Genomic DNA, 18,019 nt, shown 5'->3' with positions numbered 1-18,019 from the left:
TAAAATCAACAAATTATATCTATTTTTAATTTAACATTTCTATCTTCTCTCTACTTACTTTTTCTCACTTCAGAAAATAATTTTCTTATGTATATTGAAAAGTTATGCAATTTTCTGGTCCATTGCCATTGCCATTTGATGTCCAATCAAGACCCCAGGGCTGTTCGCAGACAGTGCCTGTAAGATGCCGTTTGTGACATCATCTTAATAGCACAGTGTCAGCCTATGCATGTGCATAGACCAACACAGTTAATACCCTGCAATACATCGTTATGAATGAGCAATCAGGTGATTGGAAAAAGAAGTCAAAATCATGATACAAACCCCACATATTTCGTTTCACCGCATCCATAATGACCCATAGATTTTAAAAAGATCATTATTGAACCCGCCTGATGAACATCGTAGAAAATAAACGTTAGAAACCCACCGAAAATTATGATTTTCACCTATTTCATCCCACAAAAAATGAAATAAAGTGTTCCAAAAACGTATGTACTCCAGAATGATACTGCTGCAAAGTACACCATGTCCGACACATTCCCTGGAATTGTAGTGACCCATAGAATAAGGATAACATTATTATTGGACTATACATTGAACACTAAAAAAAAAGTAAAAAATCCAGTACAGAATTGATACTTTTCTACTCCTGGCCTAAAAAAAGTTAATAAATTTTCAACAATAGATTATACCAACCTCAAAATGGTAACACTAGAAAAAGCTGTCATATGGCCCCAATAACAAAAAAGCTTAAATTTTATAGCCTACAAAAGGGGCCAATGAGGAAACAAAATCATGGCAGCTGCAGGATGCTCCTTCTGTACCTCTCTGTGCGGCCATAAAACAAGTAACGGTCACATGTAGGGGGGTATTCTGTACTCGGGAGAAATTACAAAACAAATTGAGATAGGTTTTTTCTTTCTATCTTTTGGAAATGTGTAAATTCTAGGGCTAAATGAACATTTTGACGATTCTAAATTTCACCTCTATTTTGATTTAATTACTATGAAGATCTCAAGGGGTTAACGATCTTCCTAAAAAATGTTTCTGATAGTTTGAAGGGTGCAGATTTGAAAATGGATTGATTATATAGGAGGTTTTTAATGTTAAATATTTAAAATTTCATTAAAAACAGAAAGTATCCCATAAATTGGCAATTTTGAAAATACAGAAAATTGATATGAAAATGTAAAGTAGGCATATGGGAAATGTTATTCATCAACTTATTTAAGTGGTAAAACTATCTGCCTGAAAACATGATGATTTAAAATTTTGAAAATGACAAATTTTTCAATAAATTCACCACAAGTATCTTTTTTTTTTATAAATAAATGCAAAACTTATCAGCCTAAGCTGACTGGCTGCATCCTTAAGGAGTTCAAGAACACAAACAAGAAATTCAGGGGAACAACAAGTACAATGCACACCAGTAACTTTCTATTAGGCCATTTCACTGGCATAGACTAATGGAAAGCTACTACAAGTTTAGAGGGTCCCTAAAAGGGGTTAAATATCAGGAATCAGAGCTCTTTGGATCCTGGGTGTTTGGTCATAATTAGAGATGAGCGAGTATACTCGTCCGAGTATACTGCTCGGTCAAGTATTAGCATCCTCGGACCGGCTTGTTACTCGGACGAGTATCTCGCTGGCTCGAGTTCGAGCATTAAATTAATAAAAGACAGTGAAGAACAGTGTTTACACTGTTCTTCAACACATAACACATGTTTCCAGATGTTTTAAATTGTAAGAATACATTAAAAAAAACACTATTCTTCACTTTACAGGTGTTTGCGCGCCTCTCCCGCTAACATCAGCAATGTAAAGAATAGTGTTATATGAATGTGTCCTGCACTTAAATGCTTGTGTTTTCGCTGTTTTTATTCTATTCTTCACATTGCTGATGTTAGCGCGTATCTCCGAACTTAGTGGGAGACATGCGCGAATAGAATAAAAACAGAGCAAACAGTGAAAACATGCGCATTGAAGTGCAGAACACATTCAAATAACTCTATACTTCACATTGCTGATGTGCGCGCACATCTCCCACATTATCGGAAGACTTGCGCTAACATCTGCAAAGTGAAGAATAGAATAAAAACTGTTAAAACAGTGAAAACAGTGAACACAGGACCATTTAATTGCAGAACACATTGAAAGAACAATATTCTTCACATCCAGATGTTCGGCGCACATCTCCAAACTTAGCGGGAGACACGCGCGAACACCTGCAAAGTGAAGAATAGCTAATAGAAAAGCTAATCTTTCATTCAGAACAGAGATTCTTTAATAGTATCAATGGCATACATGAATTGAATATTCAACTCTTTTATTGACCAGGCATTTATGCTAACTCTGAATTCAGAATTATTATACACTTCATTATTAGTCCATATCTCAGAGAAAATTGATTGACAAAATTTGGATTTGACGTGTTTTTCAAATATTCTGTTATATATATTATACATGTATATTATATTTTATACAAGAGTATTATATTTTTTCTATATGTATGATCTAAACTTGGTTTTACTTCAAAAACTAAACTAAACTTATAGACACAATATTTGGATCCCGGGGTGGATGATAAAGGAATAGAACCCATAACAGACATGCCAGGTGGATATGGAGAGGTGTGGACCGGGCCATGGGACATTCCTTCCCTGTGCTTGCGCACTCATTAGAGCCAGCAACTTTTATGGCAGAAAGTTTGAAGGCTCCAGCATATTACTACACCAGGTCCAGGCTGGGAGGGAGTTGGCTAACAGCATTATACTAACCTAGTCCCTGCCTCTGCTCAATGACTATTCTGCACCAAAATGATAGACGCTGTTTGTCTCTGATATTAACCAATGTATGGCAGTAATATTAATCACTATATTTACTCCTGGACTGTGATAATATCAGCAATATTGGTCTTTGTGTAATGGTCTTTATTTATTATCCATATGATGGTATGTATGTTGTTGAAATGGTGGTGGCCATGGTGTGGCATTCTTTTTTGGCCCTTTTATTAGCAGTATTGCTTTTATGAGTTACTATCACTGAGATTCCAAATTTTTATGGTATATAATATTCTTTTTTTTTCAATTTGGACATTTTACTTTTTTACTGTTCTTGCTTTCACCGCATGGTATTTTTATATTTTCATAGTATATAAGGTTGGAAAAATACCTAGGTCCATCCTATAAGATTAAATGGATTTAAAGATTTCTTCCTATAACACATTAAACTTTTGTTCTTAAAGGGAACCTGTCACCAGAAGGCAGAATTTTACTGGTGACAGGTCTGAATAGGCACTGCAGAGTGCATTACATGACACCTGAATTGATAGTTCTGCCCCCCTCCATTCCATTAATATTCCCTGTTAAATATTACCTGGCTCCCTGTCAACAACTCCTTGCCAGGTCCTGGGGTGATGCCTCTTTTCAAATTTCAACAGTGAGACGGCCCTGGCGCCTACAGAGTTCATTGCTTGGTGGCTCGATGATCCCAACAGAGAACCAGGTAATCTTTAACAGGGGATATTAAGGGAATAAGGGGGAGCAGAACTGTCAATCAGGGTGTCATGTTATGTACTCTATGGTGCCTATTCAGACCTGTCAGCAGTAAAATCCTTCTGATGACAGGTTCCTATTAAGAAAGGCATTGAGGCCTCTTTTGAACATGTGCAAACAGCATAACAACATCTTGTGGCAGATGTGTAAACCCTCTATGAGATTGTTTATGAAAAATATTTAAAAGAAGTGCCCCAAAAATGGCCCCTGTGGCACTCTGCTGGTAATTTCAGTGTCATTTTATGTACCAACCTTTTATTTGGCACAACCTTAGGAAAAATAAATATACACAACATCCACAACCTACCCCAGATGCAGTCTAGAACCTACATCCTCCTAAAAGTCGATCAGATTAGCCCGACAGGTGTGATCATAAACCCATCCTGATGCTTGGTTATCAGGTTATGTTCATTGAGATACTCCAGGATAGCATCTCTAATAATCCCTTCCAATATTTCCATACAACCGGAGTTAAACTCACAGGTCTATCATTTTTTTATCCTTTTTTGAACATTGGCACCACATTTGCTATGCGCCAGGAATCTTCAAATATTAAACGGGTTGTCCACTTTCAGCAAATAATTGATATTATTTGCGTAATGAAAAGTTATAAGATTTTACAATATACTTTTTGTATCAATTCCTTGTGGTGAACAAGCTGTTAGGCCGCTTTCACATGAAAGTAGATAAAGTATATTGGAAAATTCTATAACTTTTCATTACACAAACAATATTAATTATTTGCTGAAAGTGGACCAAATAATAGTTTATCTATAACTGTACATAGTTCATACAGTACCACTGGAGGGCATGCCATTGGGGCCAATCATTTCTCTATTTTAGTGGTTTTAAGATGGTACTGCACTTCTTCCTGTGTCAAACTTCTGACATTCAGTAAAGAATTACATTATTCTGGTTTATGCCATTTTGAGATGAGAAGGTGCCAAACATGTTTATGATTACGCTAAATTATAAAAAGGCGGTGATTTGAACTTTTTAGGTTTTTTGTTTTTGTTTTTTTCATTTACTATTTTTTATGGCCTCCTGGGATGTTTGAACCCTATGTGGTCTGTTTGTTGTATAATATTTTCTACACTTTATTGTAGTGTATAATTATAGTATTATATTATTATGGTACATCTGTTTCCTCATTTTATTTCATGTCAAAAAAATCTTTTTTTATAATAAGCAAATATTTGCATGTATGTGCCTTAGAGATTTCTTCTATAAAGCACAGTAAACACTTTTTTAAAAAAAATAGGTAAGGCAAAAGTTCAACTTAGACGGAATGCTTGAAAGAGACAAGTTAGCTGTATAGAGACTAAGAATTCATTGGTCATAGTAAACCCTTGTGATCCATTCTGATTTGTCTTTCGTTTCATCATTAGGAAGCAATCCTCATCGGGCATCCCTTTAATCAAGATAACGTTATTTAAAGCCCTGGGCTATGGGAATATGACATTTCGTTTCAAGTTTTAGTAATATACCAGGTGGTTTTTATGTAGCTTTATCAGTGTCATTGTCTAAGAACAGTCTGGAGAGAAATTTACTGTGCAGAGGAGATGTCTTCAGAGCACATTTTCCATGACTAATATATGTCTGAAATATTTGTGAAAGCATTCACATTATATAGGAAGACCTTAAAAACCTTCTGTTAAAGTACATTTTACCTTATGAATTATTCTGTATTGCGTTCAAGTCCCCATTTATTGGCCTGCAGCATGGACATCTTAATCACCATAATGACATTTTTTTCCCGAAAACTTATATTGAAACGGAGAGTTTGATCTACAGCAAAGCTCTCCTGAATGTAAATTTCAGATCTTGATTGTTTGAAATATTGATCTGCCAGTGATTGTTAGAACATGCTACTTCACCTGTCGTCATTTAAAGAAAAGTCATTCCTGCTATTGTGCTCCTTTATATGCTGTTGTGCACACTATGTTAATCAGATTGCGGACCATAACGCTAAGCACCCAGCATCTAAAATATGATTCTGATGTAGAACACTTGCAAAGCATTCTGGGAATCCATTTGGATAAAAGGTGCTATATAAATGCAAATGCATTATTTAGTGTTATCATCGCACTGGAGCAAAAGCTATGGAGCGGTTAGAGTAATTTGAAAGGTATCTTCATAACAAGGATAAAGTTCATCTTAAACAATAGCTCCAGTAAGTTTACATTGCCGTCCTTACTTGAGGTTTGAGTCTACTGCCAAGCACATTCTTATTACCACAATGCAATTGCAATTAAATGGAAAACAAAACAACATCAATTTATTTGCTTCTTTCAGCGGGGTATTAGGATGCTTCCATTGAAAAGAAATTGCAGATATGCCAAATTCTAATTTATTCATCCCAGTCTGTCAATTTCCCTTTGTTAGAAAGGTAATTACAAGAACAGACAGACTGGACCAACGACTGAATGACCTCCTCCCAGCTCATTTCAAAGGATATGTGGTCCATCCATATGCTAATTAAAAAGAACATTTAATTAAAGGGAATTGTTCTAATTTACTAAGTGTAATGTGGTTTCACTTTGCTTAAAACTAATAAAAATGTAATTAATCCCTTCTAGACATCTAATGGAATCAGACTCTGTCCCCACATCATTTAACTTCTCTTTACAGGTAATTAAAGTTAGACAGGAACAAAAAAGGTGTTGAATGGATCAGTTTACTGAGATGCCAGTATAGTTGAGCGACTGTTAAATGCAGTGACATGATTCATAAACATTATTGGTTCCTTTAATGAATGTTCTATCGTCCCTTTCTGCAGAAATCAACACCATATAAATCACAGATGAACACGTACAGATGGCATCTATGGCTGCATGTTAAATAGCAGAACTTCTCCACAGCGTGCAAACTCTTTAGCAATGGCTGCCTTGCCAACCCTAAAAATGAATCATATGTGCAAATTGTATAGCAACATCCAAATAAAGAGCATCTGGTTTAATTTCTCTGATTCTGATAACACAAAGCATGCTTTAGAAACATTCACTGCACATTTTGGGTTTTTTTTATGACTAATAATAAAATAGTGGAATAAAAATATTACAATTTACATCTGTACTTCAGTTTGTTTTGTTCAGTCATCTATTCAGGACCAAAAGATGCTGAATGTGTTCTATGAAAGTACTGATTCCTTTATGTTTTTCCTTTTCAAAAATATACAATAGTTAAAAGAATATATATAAAAGCCATGAATAAAATAAAACAACAGACAGGATATGCCACTTATAAAAGATAGCTTAAAATTGAATGCAACATATAGCCAAATGAATCGTTACAAGTATGTATACAGTACAATGGACATGAACTTGTCTTCCCATTCTATATATATATATATATATATATATATATATATATATATATATATATATATATATCATGACTAGGTGGCATTCATATTGCTGGTCTAAATGCAAAAAATCCTTTTTATAGGTCTAAACATAATATGCTCTTAGATTGCAAGCTCTTGCAACGTGGGCCCTTGTTCCTATTGTTTTATCAAACCGAGTCTGCATATGCGCCCCATGATTTGTAAACCGCTGTGGAAAAAATGCCAGTATAGAATTAGAAATATATTATTATTACATATTATTATGTAACAGGGGTTTCACTAGTGCCTCTGCCTATTTCCAATAACAGGGCTTTTAATAAGCGATTTATCAAGTGGAAGGGTTTCTATGCAAACTCACAGCACAATTAACACACATATGTGTAAGTGTGTCAATTGAACACGCAGAATACATGTTTTAGACAGTGTTATATTTTATTGTCTGTATTATCACCTGGAGTTTTATGTTTCTGATCAGCTAAATATAGTTTAGAACTACAATGGGCCTCAATGTTAAGTATAAATGCAGAAATTATATCATATCATTCACAGTTTCAGATACCATTAACACTTTCCAACCATTTATGGAATCATTCTGTTTGTTTGACTGTAGCATATGTTAGCTGTTCCAAAAGAACACAACATAATTATAGCATTGATCTAACAGCACCCAAAATGGCATCTCTGTATAGGCTTTTAACAAATGGCTATAGATGTAAGTACCATAGATGTTGAAGTTTTTCCACCCATTCCTCAAAACAAATCACAGTCAATAAAGCGCTTAAGGAAGATAGTTGTATTAGTCATTGGAGTTGCCCTTTTTGTCTTCCTTAGATGTTCATGAAGTAGATAGGCAGCTGAATGGCGAACCATTTCTTACTCACACGCCATCAGTTTCAGGGCAACTCTATGTACCATGGTCAAGAATAGATCAGTTATGAGAAATTCATTTAAGATAACAGTACAATAATAGGTCATTGTATATAAATGACTAATAAAGTGGCTTCAATTTAACATGGTTAAAACTCCAATCACTGTTATCTAGATAAGGAATTGGGAACTCACCCAAATACCCCTTTGTGGTCCAGTCAGCTGTCCTCCATGTGTCCCGTACTGCTGCATGTGATCAAGTGCCCTAGTGCACTGGTTTACACAACATTTTTTCAGTGTATATTCCAGCCCTCTAAGCAGGCACAAGAGATATTCATTTATTACGAAAGACCTCTTGTTGAAATAGACAAGGATTTAGATGGGAAGATTGAATAGATCATACATTCCTTTAACAGAAACTGTCTATATTGTCCTGAAATTCGAGCATCTCTTCTCATTTATTTTTTATGGAGAGTTGTGGGAGCTTTCTAGCTTTGAAAGTATTCAAGAGGCTCAGGGCGCAAAAGATCTGTCTACTGAAATTATTCTGTCATCATCTTTTTCAGGCTAAACTTCGGTAGAACAGTCTAGCTAGTGAGATAAGAAGTGCTTGCTAACCTGAAAAGTTTTCAGTCGTCTATTGTTTATTGTGAGAAATGTCTAGCCTTTTCACTACTTTGGTAGACCTCTACAAAAAAAAAACTGAAAGCAGCTACAATGCATGTGGAGATGAAACATTGATATGGATTGTCATCATCAAGATTTATGTCATCGCAGTGGTAATTATCACCAGGAGTAAGAACAGCAGATGAGCACAATTGTAAAGATCAAATGGTAATGGGAACTACTTCATTGCATCTACTCTTGTATCTGAATGTCTTGTTCTTCTTTCCTGCCGTTTGAACATTATTATATTCTTTGGTACAGGCATGAACCTCTTACAGCTTTGGCGCCACATTGTGTCTTTCCTGTGATTAATAAAAATATGTTTACTTGCTCTTAGTGGCATTCTGTATTTGTTTCCTCTTATCTTATGTAATTCTAAAAAAATACATAGGGGAGATGTCTCAAGCTGTCATTTTAGACTATTTTAGCCAGTTTTCAGTCACGTTAAAAAAAAACCCATGTCCCCAGTAAAAGGAGGTATGACCTTGCATTAAATAACCTGTGTGCCAGAAAAATCAATATTGTGGAGCAACAGACTAGTACAACTAATAGAAGTGTCAGCACCTCTCCAGCAAACGTGCAACCACAATCAGGCTTGGCGCTAGCTGTCAGACTAGGTAAGTGGTGGCGAACTCACCCTGACACATCCCTGCGGGCTAAGGCCCTGCCTAAAGCAGATAAACTGCCCTGGTAAGGCCGAACCCGCTATCAGGAACCTAACTGACGGTCCCTGAGTGACCCTACAAGATGACAGGGAAAACTCACTTCGTCTGTCAGCTGCTGGATGGTGGAGCGGACAGGTATCTGGAATACAGATATGGGTCAGTGTTCACACCGGTAACAGAAACCGACACAAGAATGACAGGAAGGTGGGGTCACACTAGGAGATAAATGTTACTAAGGGACAAACAACAGATACAGACAGAATAGCAAACAGAAATGTCAGTAGGCAAAGCAGAAGTCAATACAGAGAATAGCAAGAAACGCAATGGCAAGAGCACTAAATACACAGAATGCAATAACCAGCACCCAATGAAGAACTGGGCAGAATATAAGGCAGTAATGGACACTACCTCCAGCACTGACTGGCTCAGCCATCCATCACTCAAACCGCAGCTGCAGGCAAAACAATTACAAAGACACACCCAGCTTTCCCAGGATCAGAAATGGAGCTGTCAATCACAGGCAGCACTGGGTGTGGTTTTCCAACAAGAAGCCTGAAACCTGATCTCATCAGAACAATTTGCGAGTTCTGACAAGGAGGTTTAAAGTAGAACTTACCAATGTTATACTGCACCAGATTCATCATCCAGCATTGGACTCTGCAGTAGTTCTACTCTGCACTGGTCTCAAGACTGGCACATTAAAGTGGTTATCTACTTTAAGCACATTCCATTGTGCTTTGATATTTTGTGTAATGGAAAGGTTTAAAATTTTCCAATATACTTTCTGTATCAATTCTTCACAGTTTCCAAGATCTCTGCTTATTGTCTGCTTGCTGTCATTCAACAGGAAGCGTCATTATCACTTCCTGTAGATAAACACTGGTTAATGGTCCTGTGATTTCACACAGGTGCATGGTTTGTTACACAGAGTGTAATTAAAGCTGTATGATTCTAACTAGCCATACACCTGTGAGACATCACATGACCATGGGCTGGTGTTTATCCACAGGAACTAAACATCAAAGCTTCCTGTAAAAAGACAGCAAGGAATTGATACAGAAAATATAATGGAAAATGTAATAACTTTTCATTACACAATATTAATTATTTGCTGTAATGTGCTTAAAGTGGACAACCGCTTTGATTAACCAATGTTTTTAATAGATACAGTACAGGATACATTAAAGTAGTATACATTGTTATACACTTGTAGAGGAAGACATATCTATTAGTGGTACGTATATCTGCTCTTAAAGAGACCTAGATTGATTACCTAGATTAGCCCTTAAAAGGAACTTTGTCGCTATGTTTTTGGCTCATTATTAAAAGAAAACAAAAATTATAATTTTTATCTATTTAGTTTTTGTCTTCTGATTCAATACATGTATGTAGTAATAGCATAAAGAGATGTGCTTTACAGCATCATGGCTATATGCAGAAATGGTGTACAGCTGACTCATTGAGGTCTACTCTCAGTTTACTCTCTGTGTAGAATCACCAACTGATGGTAAAGCAATGGTAGACTACAGTCACATTATTCATATAGTTGTATGTTATAATTATGTAATTATACGGTGTAGCACATATGCAGCATTTTACAGAGAGAACAGCATACACAGCAAGGTTTTGGAGGCTCAGGCCTCCTTCTTTGGGCATGTACAATGGTCAGACACAACCACCTCCTTTCACAATTATATAAATGAAGTCATATCACGTGTTTAATACATTAAAACCAACATGTGAAAACAAAACAAGCACTCATTTCAATACAGCATGATGTTATTACAGGAATATGTGAAAATTGTCCTGTTCATTTAACCAATGTGGATATAACGATTCTAGTCTATCTATCCAGTAGGATTATCTGTGTAATAACCTATTTGTAGTTCAGTCTGCATCAAAACAAGTCACTTTTTCCAATATAATCCATATCAAATCATAAATACCATGATTCTTTTCTTTAAAATGTCATGGCAAAACGTCATACTCTTATTTTTCTTAATTTTATTGCCTTTCTCTTTTTTTGCAAGGTGTAATCTTATCACAGATTTGTCTTCTTTTAGTGTAAAACCATACACATTATACTCTTTGAGACATATTCCAACAGAATAATTAAAATGTAAATATTATTAATATACAATAAAAAATGTCAAAATATTGAAAGATGAGCCAACTAAACAGGTATATAATAATCAACTATACACACTCATTTGTACAAGTAAAGTGCTCTATACTCTGTACCAGACAATATTTTTGGACACAAAAATAATCCATACAAGAAAAATGAATGCATAAATGAAACATAATAATAAAACTGTTGATAATGCTTATTGCCTATGTGTCTATGTTTAAATATGTGGCACTTATGATATAAATAAATCCCTATGTGTGTTGAATGTAAAGCAGATGACTCTGACATGTACTCAATGTGTAAAGCTGATCATGAAAGAAATGTTTTGATAAAAAAGTGTGTAGCAGCTAATGTGATAAGTGATCATGAATGTCTGGGTGAAAAGTGAGCTAAAAAGTGTGAATATGAAAAAGATGTCAAGCAATTATGTGATAAAACTAAAATATACTGCTACATGGCTCTTGTAGCAGTGCACTGAGTCATCAGCTCTGTGCTCCCAATATCAGGTGGGGCTGCCAAGGGACATCTGGGGCCCAGGCAAAAAGATCGTTACCCGTGCCTTGGATCTTTTGACCTAGCGACGCCCCTGAGAAGATGTATAATTCTTCAGAGGAATACTCTCTCCTACTATTTGAATAGATAAGAAACACATAAAAGCAGTGATTACACCTAATGTTGGTGGTGGAAAAATAATGGGGTTTTCTATAGATACAGTTTATATTGTAATTCTACATTGATAGAAATGTCATGCTGCATAGAAAACCCTTATAGAATGGGCAAGTGTCATTCTATTATTCAGCCTAGAGTGATAATTGCAGTATATGGTATTTTTTTTTTTTGATAAATGTAGGGACATGGAAAAACGTTTTAAATAAAATCATTCAAAAATTCCTAAAAAAAAGTTTAAGCCCTTAAGGTTTTTTTTTTCAGACTAAGTTTCATTTTTCAAAAGCACTGTTTTAGTATTTATCAATTTTTTATTGAATTAAATAAAACATAAAGGCAAAAGATGGACAACACACGGATACACACTAAAGCACAACCATATAGCACCCCTTCATCGGGGAGAAGCGACAGAAAATGTGTGGTGTCAAACATTCTTATTCTATTTTGGTCCCTGGTCTCAGCACTTGGTATTGGTAATATCTTCTTTTTGGTTTGTGGAGTGTCTGTCTGCTTTTACGTTTAATTTTACATGCATCATGTCATATATGTTTTCCGGTAGACCTTCAGATAGAAATTAATAATGAATACCTGTTGGATTGAACTAGTCCTTTTGCACTACAAATTGGGGGAATTAATTTAGACTGGCGTTTAGAACACCAGATTTAAAATTCCCTCTGTGTGAGGTCATGCACCCATATTCACTAAGTGAATAGTGAATATTAGTGAACAAATCAGATCTGTTGTAGTTTGTGGCTTTAGTCTCCGCTGGTTTTCTGGAGGGGAATACAGTAAATTTGAACTCACGGCCCGCCCCTTGCCTGGTCCACTCCCTGCCCAGTCTACGCCCCACCATACCCATGGTGGGTGCGGGTGGAGAAACTCTGAAAACTGGCATAATGAATCTCCCCCATTGTTCTGTGGCTAATTTCTATTATTGAAGGGGCCTCACAACTATACCTTGTGGAAATAAGGGTGTCACTAGGGTTCACTTACTATCATTATTATAAATTTGTTTTATATGTAAATAAAATATTATGATTCTCTTCTTGTGATTCTCTTCTTGTGCTATATGAATTAAAAAAAAGCATTTCTGCCGCTGGTTTTTTTTTAATTAAAAATGTTGTGCCATGCACTGTACCATAAAATTGATATGTCAATATAACAATTTTCTGTGGGTCAATATAATTACTAAGATACCGAATATGTTTAGGTTTTTTTTTTACTTTTCATAGTTTTTTTGAGAAACGCAAATTTGTTTTTAAGAGCTACAACTTTTTAATTGTTTCATCAGGAGTGGTATTATGGCCTGCTTTTTGCATAATGAAATTTAGATTTTTTAAACAGCAATTTTTTGGTAGCTTTTCAATTTAGTTTTTTCGAAAACTTTTTTTAGTTTTTTCTATTACATGCCTCCGCCTCCTCACACTCTTCTGAGACCACTGTCTCATTCACAATCGCTTTTAAGTCTCTTCTGACATACAGTCATACACCATCTCCCCACTTATTTGGCTTGTCTTTCCGAAAGAGTGTAAAACCTTGAATATTAACACCCCATTCATATTAGTTATGTCTCCGCTACACCAAAAAACATCTATCTGTTCCTCTAATACCAGGGCCTCAAGCTCACCCATTTTGCCTGTGATACTTCCGGCATTTGTGAACATACACCTTCATTTTCCACAGTTATTTATCTGATTTATAATAATTTTACTGGCACATATATCCTCACTACTGTTTTGTAACTTGTGGATCTCCTTATCCACTGCCTTAGTCCCCCATACAACGCCCACTTCACTACCGACCAACATAACCTGTCCCCTAACTGACCTGTCTTCACCTTTTGTGTCTTCCTTTTCCTCCTCCCCCGATCCTAGTTTAAATACTCCGGCAACCCTGCTAGGATCTTCTCCCCCAGCACAGCAGCCCCCCTTCCATTAAGGTGCAAGTTATATACGGAAAACAGCTTGTACCCCAATGAAAAGTCGACTCAGTGCTCTAGGAACCCAAATCCCTCTGCTCTACACCAGGATCTAAACTGTCTCCCGCTGTGTAGCACATGTGTGGTGTTAAGGACCAGTGAAAAAACATTTTTTTACCGATCCTATTCTTGTCCATGGGCTATGGTTGGTATTGTCGCTCATCCAAATTCATTTATTTTAAAAGAATGAATTTTACATTACTTCTTTCCAATAAGAACAAAAATGGAAAAAAAAAACATGTCATTTCAAAACTGAGGATATTGCACTTTAATTTTATAAAACTATTTGCTTTTATTCATATATTGTGACATAAAAATAGCTTTTTTATAATAACAAGTAACACAATGCTACAAAATAAGTCATGACATTATTTCTGATTTTTCTTTTTTGCTGGCTTGACAAAGTAATTTCCCCAACATAATTACTTAGACAGCTAAAGGCTGTTTTTAGAGTTGGTCTTTCAATCGCAAAAGCAGAAGTTTGTCAAAAAGAAATAAATGGTATCTGTTCAATGTGATGCCTAAATGTAATTTTTCATTACAAGAATCTAAAAAGACCCCAAAATCATAAGCACATCTCTGGCTTGACTTTGTTCTACAAAGCTCATTATCATTATTTTGCAAGTCACCTCTAATATGCGCACCTCTAGTGCACAAAAGATATATCTAAAAAGCTTATAAAGTCCCTTACACTATGTTGTGTAAACTTTGGAAACAACCTTTAGGTGACATTTGTCACATATAGGCACCAATTTAAGGCACAGATTCATGTTGAAATTTCTTTCTAGGCTCTACAGTTGCTGAGATATCATAATCATCTTCACTGTCAGAAAAGGGGGGCTGGAGCAAAGGTAGGGCATGTGTTATGGCAGTCTTCTCCATAAGCATAACACACAACAGGTGATGGCAGAAATAATGTATGGAATAAGTACATTACTTTGTCTGTGAGCAGAGTCGCTCTTTGCAGTCACATCTCATAGGCATGTAAGTAGTAGGGGGGAACATAGTGGGGTTGTGGACACAATGGGGCAGATTTACTTACCTGGTCCATTCTCAATCCAGCAGCGCTTTCTCTGCGGTGGATTTGGGTCTTCCGGCGATTCACTAAGGCAGTTCCTCCGACGTCCACCAGGTGTCGCTGCTGCGCTGAAGTCCGCCGAGGTCTGCCGGAGTTCACAATCCATTGCTGGGAACAGGTAAGCGCGTGTCCAGCAACACTTTTTTTAAAAAAAAATGCGGCGGTTTCTCAGAATCCGCCAGGTTTTCATTCAGCCACCCCCCCCCCATTTCCGTCCCGTGTACGCCGGCGACGATGCGCCACAATCCGATCGCTTGCGCAAAAAAAAACGGGGCAATTCAGGGAAAATCGGCGCAAAATGGAAATATTTGGGTAACCCGCCGTAAAAACGCGATTCGGGCTCTTAGTAAATGACCCCCATTATACTCTCCTCTTCTGATGATCCTCTGCAGTGCTTAAAGAAGCCTAAGTTTCTGCAGCTCGACTACTTGCCGCCACTGCAGTATGAAAAGGTCACCGACAGAGTGATCTATGAGTCATAGATTGTGTTGTCTGTGTAAGGCTGCAATTACAAGAAAGGGTCCTTAAAGAGGAGGAGGGGTGATCCCTCCCCTCTCCATAGCAATCCATCCCCGCAGCAGCTTAGGGCCTTGACACTAACCCAGGTGTTGTCAGCCATGCTTATAATTTGTGGAGATTGTACTAAATATAGCAACACGGAGTAGTTTATGGAGTCTTAGTGTAAAATTATTATGCTTTATATTTAAGTTGTGCATGTGAACGTAACCAACAAAGATTCTATCAAGTACAATATATGCATAAAAAAAGAATAAATAATTAAAATAACAAGTAACATAAATAAAACTCAATAGTAAATAGACGCACCATGAAATCTTTGCTTTCTTCTTTATCAGAATAAATAGGCTACAATTACAAACAAATAATATGCTATTGTTCATATAAATAATGGTAATGCAAGCCCAGTCTTACACCCATCTCAACCCTATTCACAACCAATCGATACAAAGCTCTTATTCATAATTTGTGGTATGTACTATGCTTTGTGCCAAATGATCTCTAAACATTTCAGCAAGTCTCGGGAGTAATTAGTCTCAAAACAAGGCTGATGTAATATTGATAAAAATAAAATAGAGATCTTAATGTAGTTTAGAAGTTTTCATTAACCCATTGGCTTCCATTAACCCATGATTTTCCTCCTATTGATTTCCCAAAGGCTGGGGATTGCTGTTTCTCTGTAGAGTTTTCTCTAGTAAGAATACTATAATGCTTCTCTGGGAGAAAGACATGGGACGTATATATATATATATATATATATATATATATATATATATATACAGGCAGTCCCCGGGTTACGTACAGGATAGGTTCTGTAGGTTTGTTCTTAAGTTGAATTTGTATGTAAGTCGGAACTGTATAGTTTATAATTGTAACCCAAGTCAAAATTTTTTTGGTCTCTGTGACAATTGGATTTTAAAAATGCTGAGTTGTCATAAGAACCAGGATTAATAATAAAGCTTCATTACAGACACCTGTGATAACTGTTATAGCTGTTTATTGTAGCCTGAGGCTAAAGTACAAGAAACTACCTAAAGCCAGAGGTCCGTTTGTAACTAGGGGTCGTCTGTAAGTCGGGTGTTCTTAAGTAGGGGACCGCCTGTATATATATATATATATATATATATATATATATATATAAAAAACAAATATATATATATTGAAATTCTATAAAACCTATGCTTAAACACTCCCAACCTGCTGCAACTGCCCTAATTTCTCTGCCTGTCATTTTGTGGCCACATTTTAGCATCTCTTGCTTTGTATTGGTCGGTCACTGTTACTGAAAGGAGACTAAGTAGAATACAGTACACATCATTCCTAGTGGATAACAGGTGCCCAAGTAGGATACCACCAGATATACAATTTAATGAGCAACTTGGCACACAGGTTCAGTGCAATGTGATGATTACTTTATTTGAAATTTGTGCAATCCACAGTATATTATGTGATGCTTCGGTCAATGCAGAGACCTTCTTCAGATATGGATTGCAAAGCCAAGAAGTTGATAGCAGAGTTTAGCAGTACAAAACTGCAGGAGAGAATTTCAAGATCCAGGTCCAGATTCCCATTGACTACTAACAACAAAATATGGTGAAACCTGTTCAGTGGACTGGGGTTCAACAATTCATAAAAAAGAGTGACAAAACATAAAAAAGAGTGACAAAACATAAAGTCAATGATTAGTAGTAAGACATAACTTTTACTTCATTATGTATTATGTATTTAAAATGCATGCACAGTAATAAAATATATGCATCTATCTAACAATACCATACACATAACATACATTTACATAAACTTACCAAAAAATTTGTTGGCAGCAAAACTATTTGTGGAGATAAATTAATGGATGACAATTAAGTGGATAGTTTTTCAACAAAGGCTCAATGTTTCTGTTTGTCTGGTCTGCCTATTGCTACCAGCCTTGTCTCCTTGCACCATCTGTGCTCCATATTGTCTCAGACCTCATTCTTTGCATTCTTAATTTAAATAAAGAAGATATTTTGGCAATAAATTAAGTGGGGATAGTTTAAGATAAGTTCTTCTTGTCTGGGTGTAACAGTTTGTAGGGACATACTGTCAAAGAGTCTCTTAGGGAAGAGTCCGGAAGGAGGAGTCTGTGGACAAGTGGACCCTTTGGACCACTGCGGGAGGATGTAGATGGTACTAGCCGACACCTGGAACCAGAGTCTAAGTGGCACCTGGTCCTCGCCAGAGCCCGCCACAAAGTGGGGCGGCCTTGCTGCGACGGGGTGCCACCAGGTCGTTCCACCGGTGCGACTAGGTCTGCGGTGGCAGCCAGGGAGAATAGGGGTATATATCCTATTGTACCTCTGGAGACCACCCCAGAAGAAAAAAGCCAGACAATAACCACATTTTTGAAAAAAATTTAAAACTTTATTATTGTCATTACATTAAGAATATTTAAAACATACGGGTGATAAAGATGCAAGCAAAAAGGGAGTCAACTCCGGGCACAATGTGGAGGATCATACACAATATAGAAGGGGATAAGATTCACATGTTAAATTGGTGGGGCACTCTGT

At 36.5% G+C, this 18,019-nt stretch overlaps 1 protein-coding gene across 1 annotated transcript in view; it reads right to left on the bottom strand.

The window, feature by feature from the left end:
• Positions 1-8,076, bottom strand: part of ZPLD1 (zona pellucida like domain containing 1) — a 120,257-nt gene extending 112,181 nt beyond the window's left edge. The window contains exon 1 of the mRNA XM_072133067.1: positions 7,966-8,076. The gene's annotated coding sequence lies outside the window, so the exon portion shown is untranslated. The remainder of the gene's footprint in view (positions 1-7,965) is intronic.
• Positions 8,077-18,019: the final 9,943 nt, after the last annotated feature.

This window comes from Engystomops pustulosus, chromosome 2 (genome assembly GCF_040894005.1).
Source record: "Engystomops pustulosus chromosome 2, aEngPut4.maternal, whole genome shotgun sequence".
In the NCBI taxonomy this organism is placed as follows: domain Eukaryota; kingdom Metazoa; phylum Chordata; class Amphibia; order Anura; family Leptodactylidae; genus Engystomops; species Engystomops pustulosus.
This window is presented reverse-complemented; position numbering and strand designations above follow the sequence as displayed.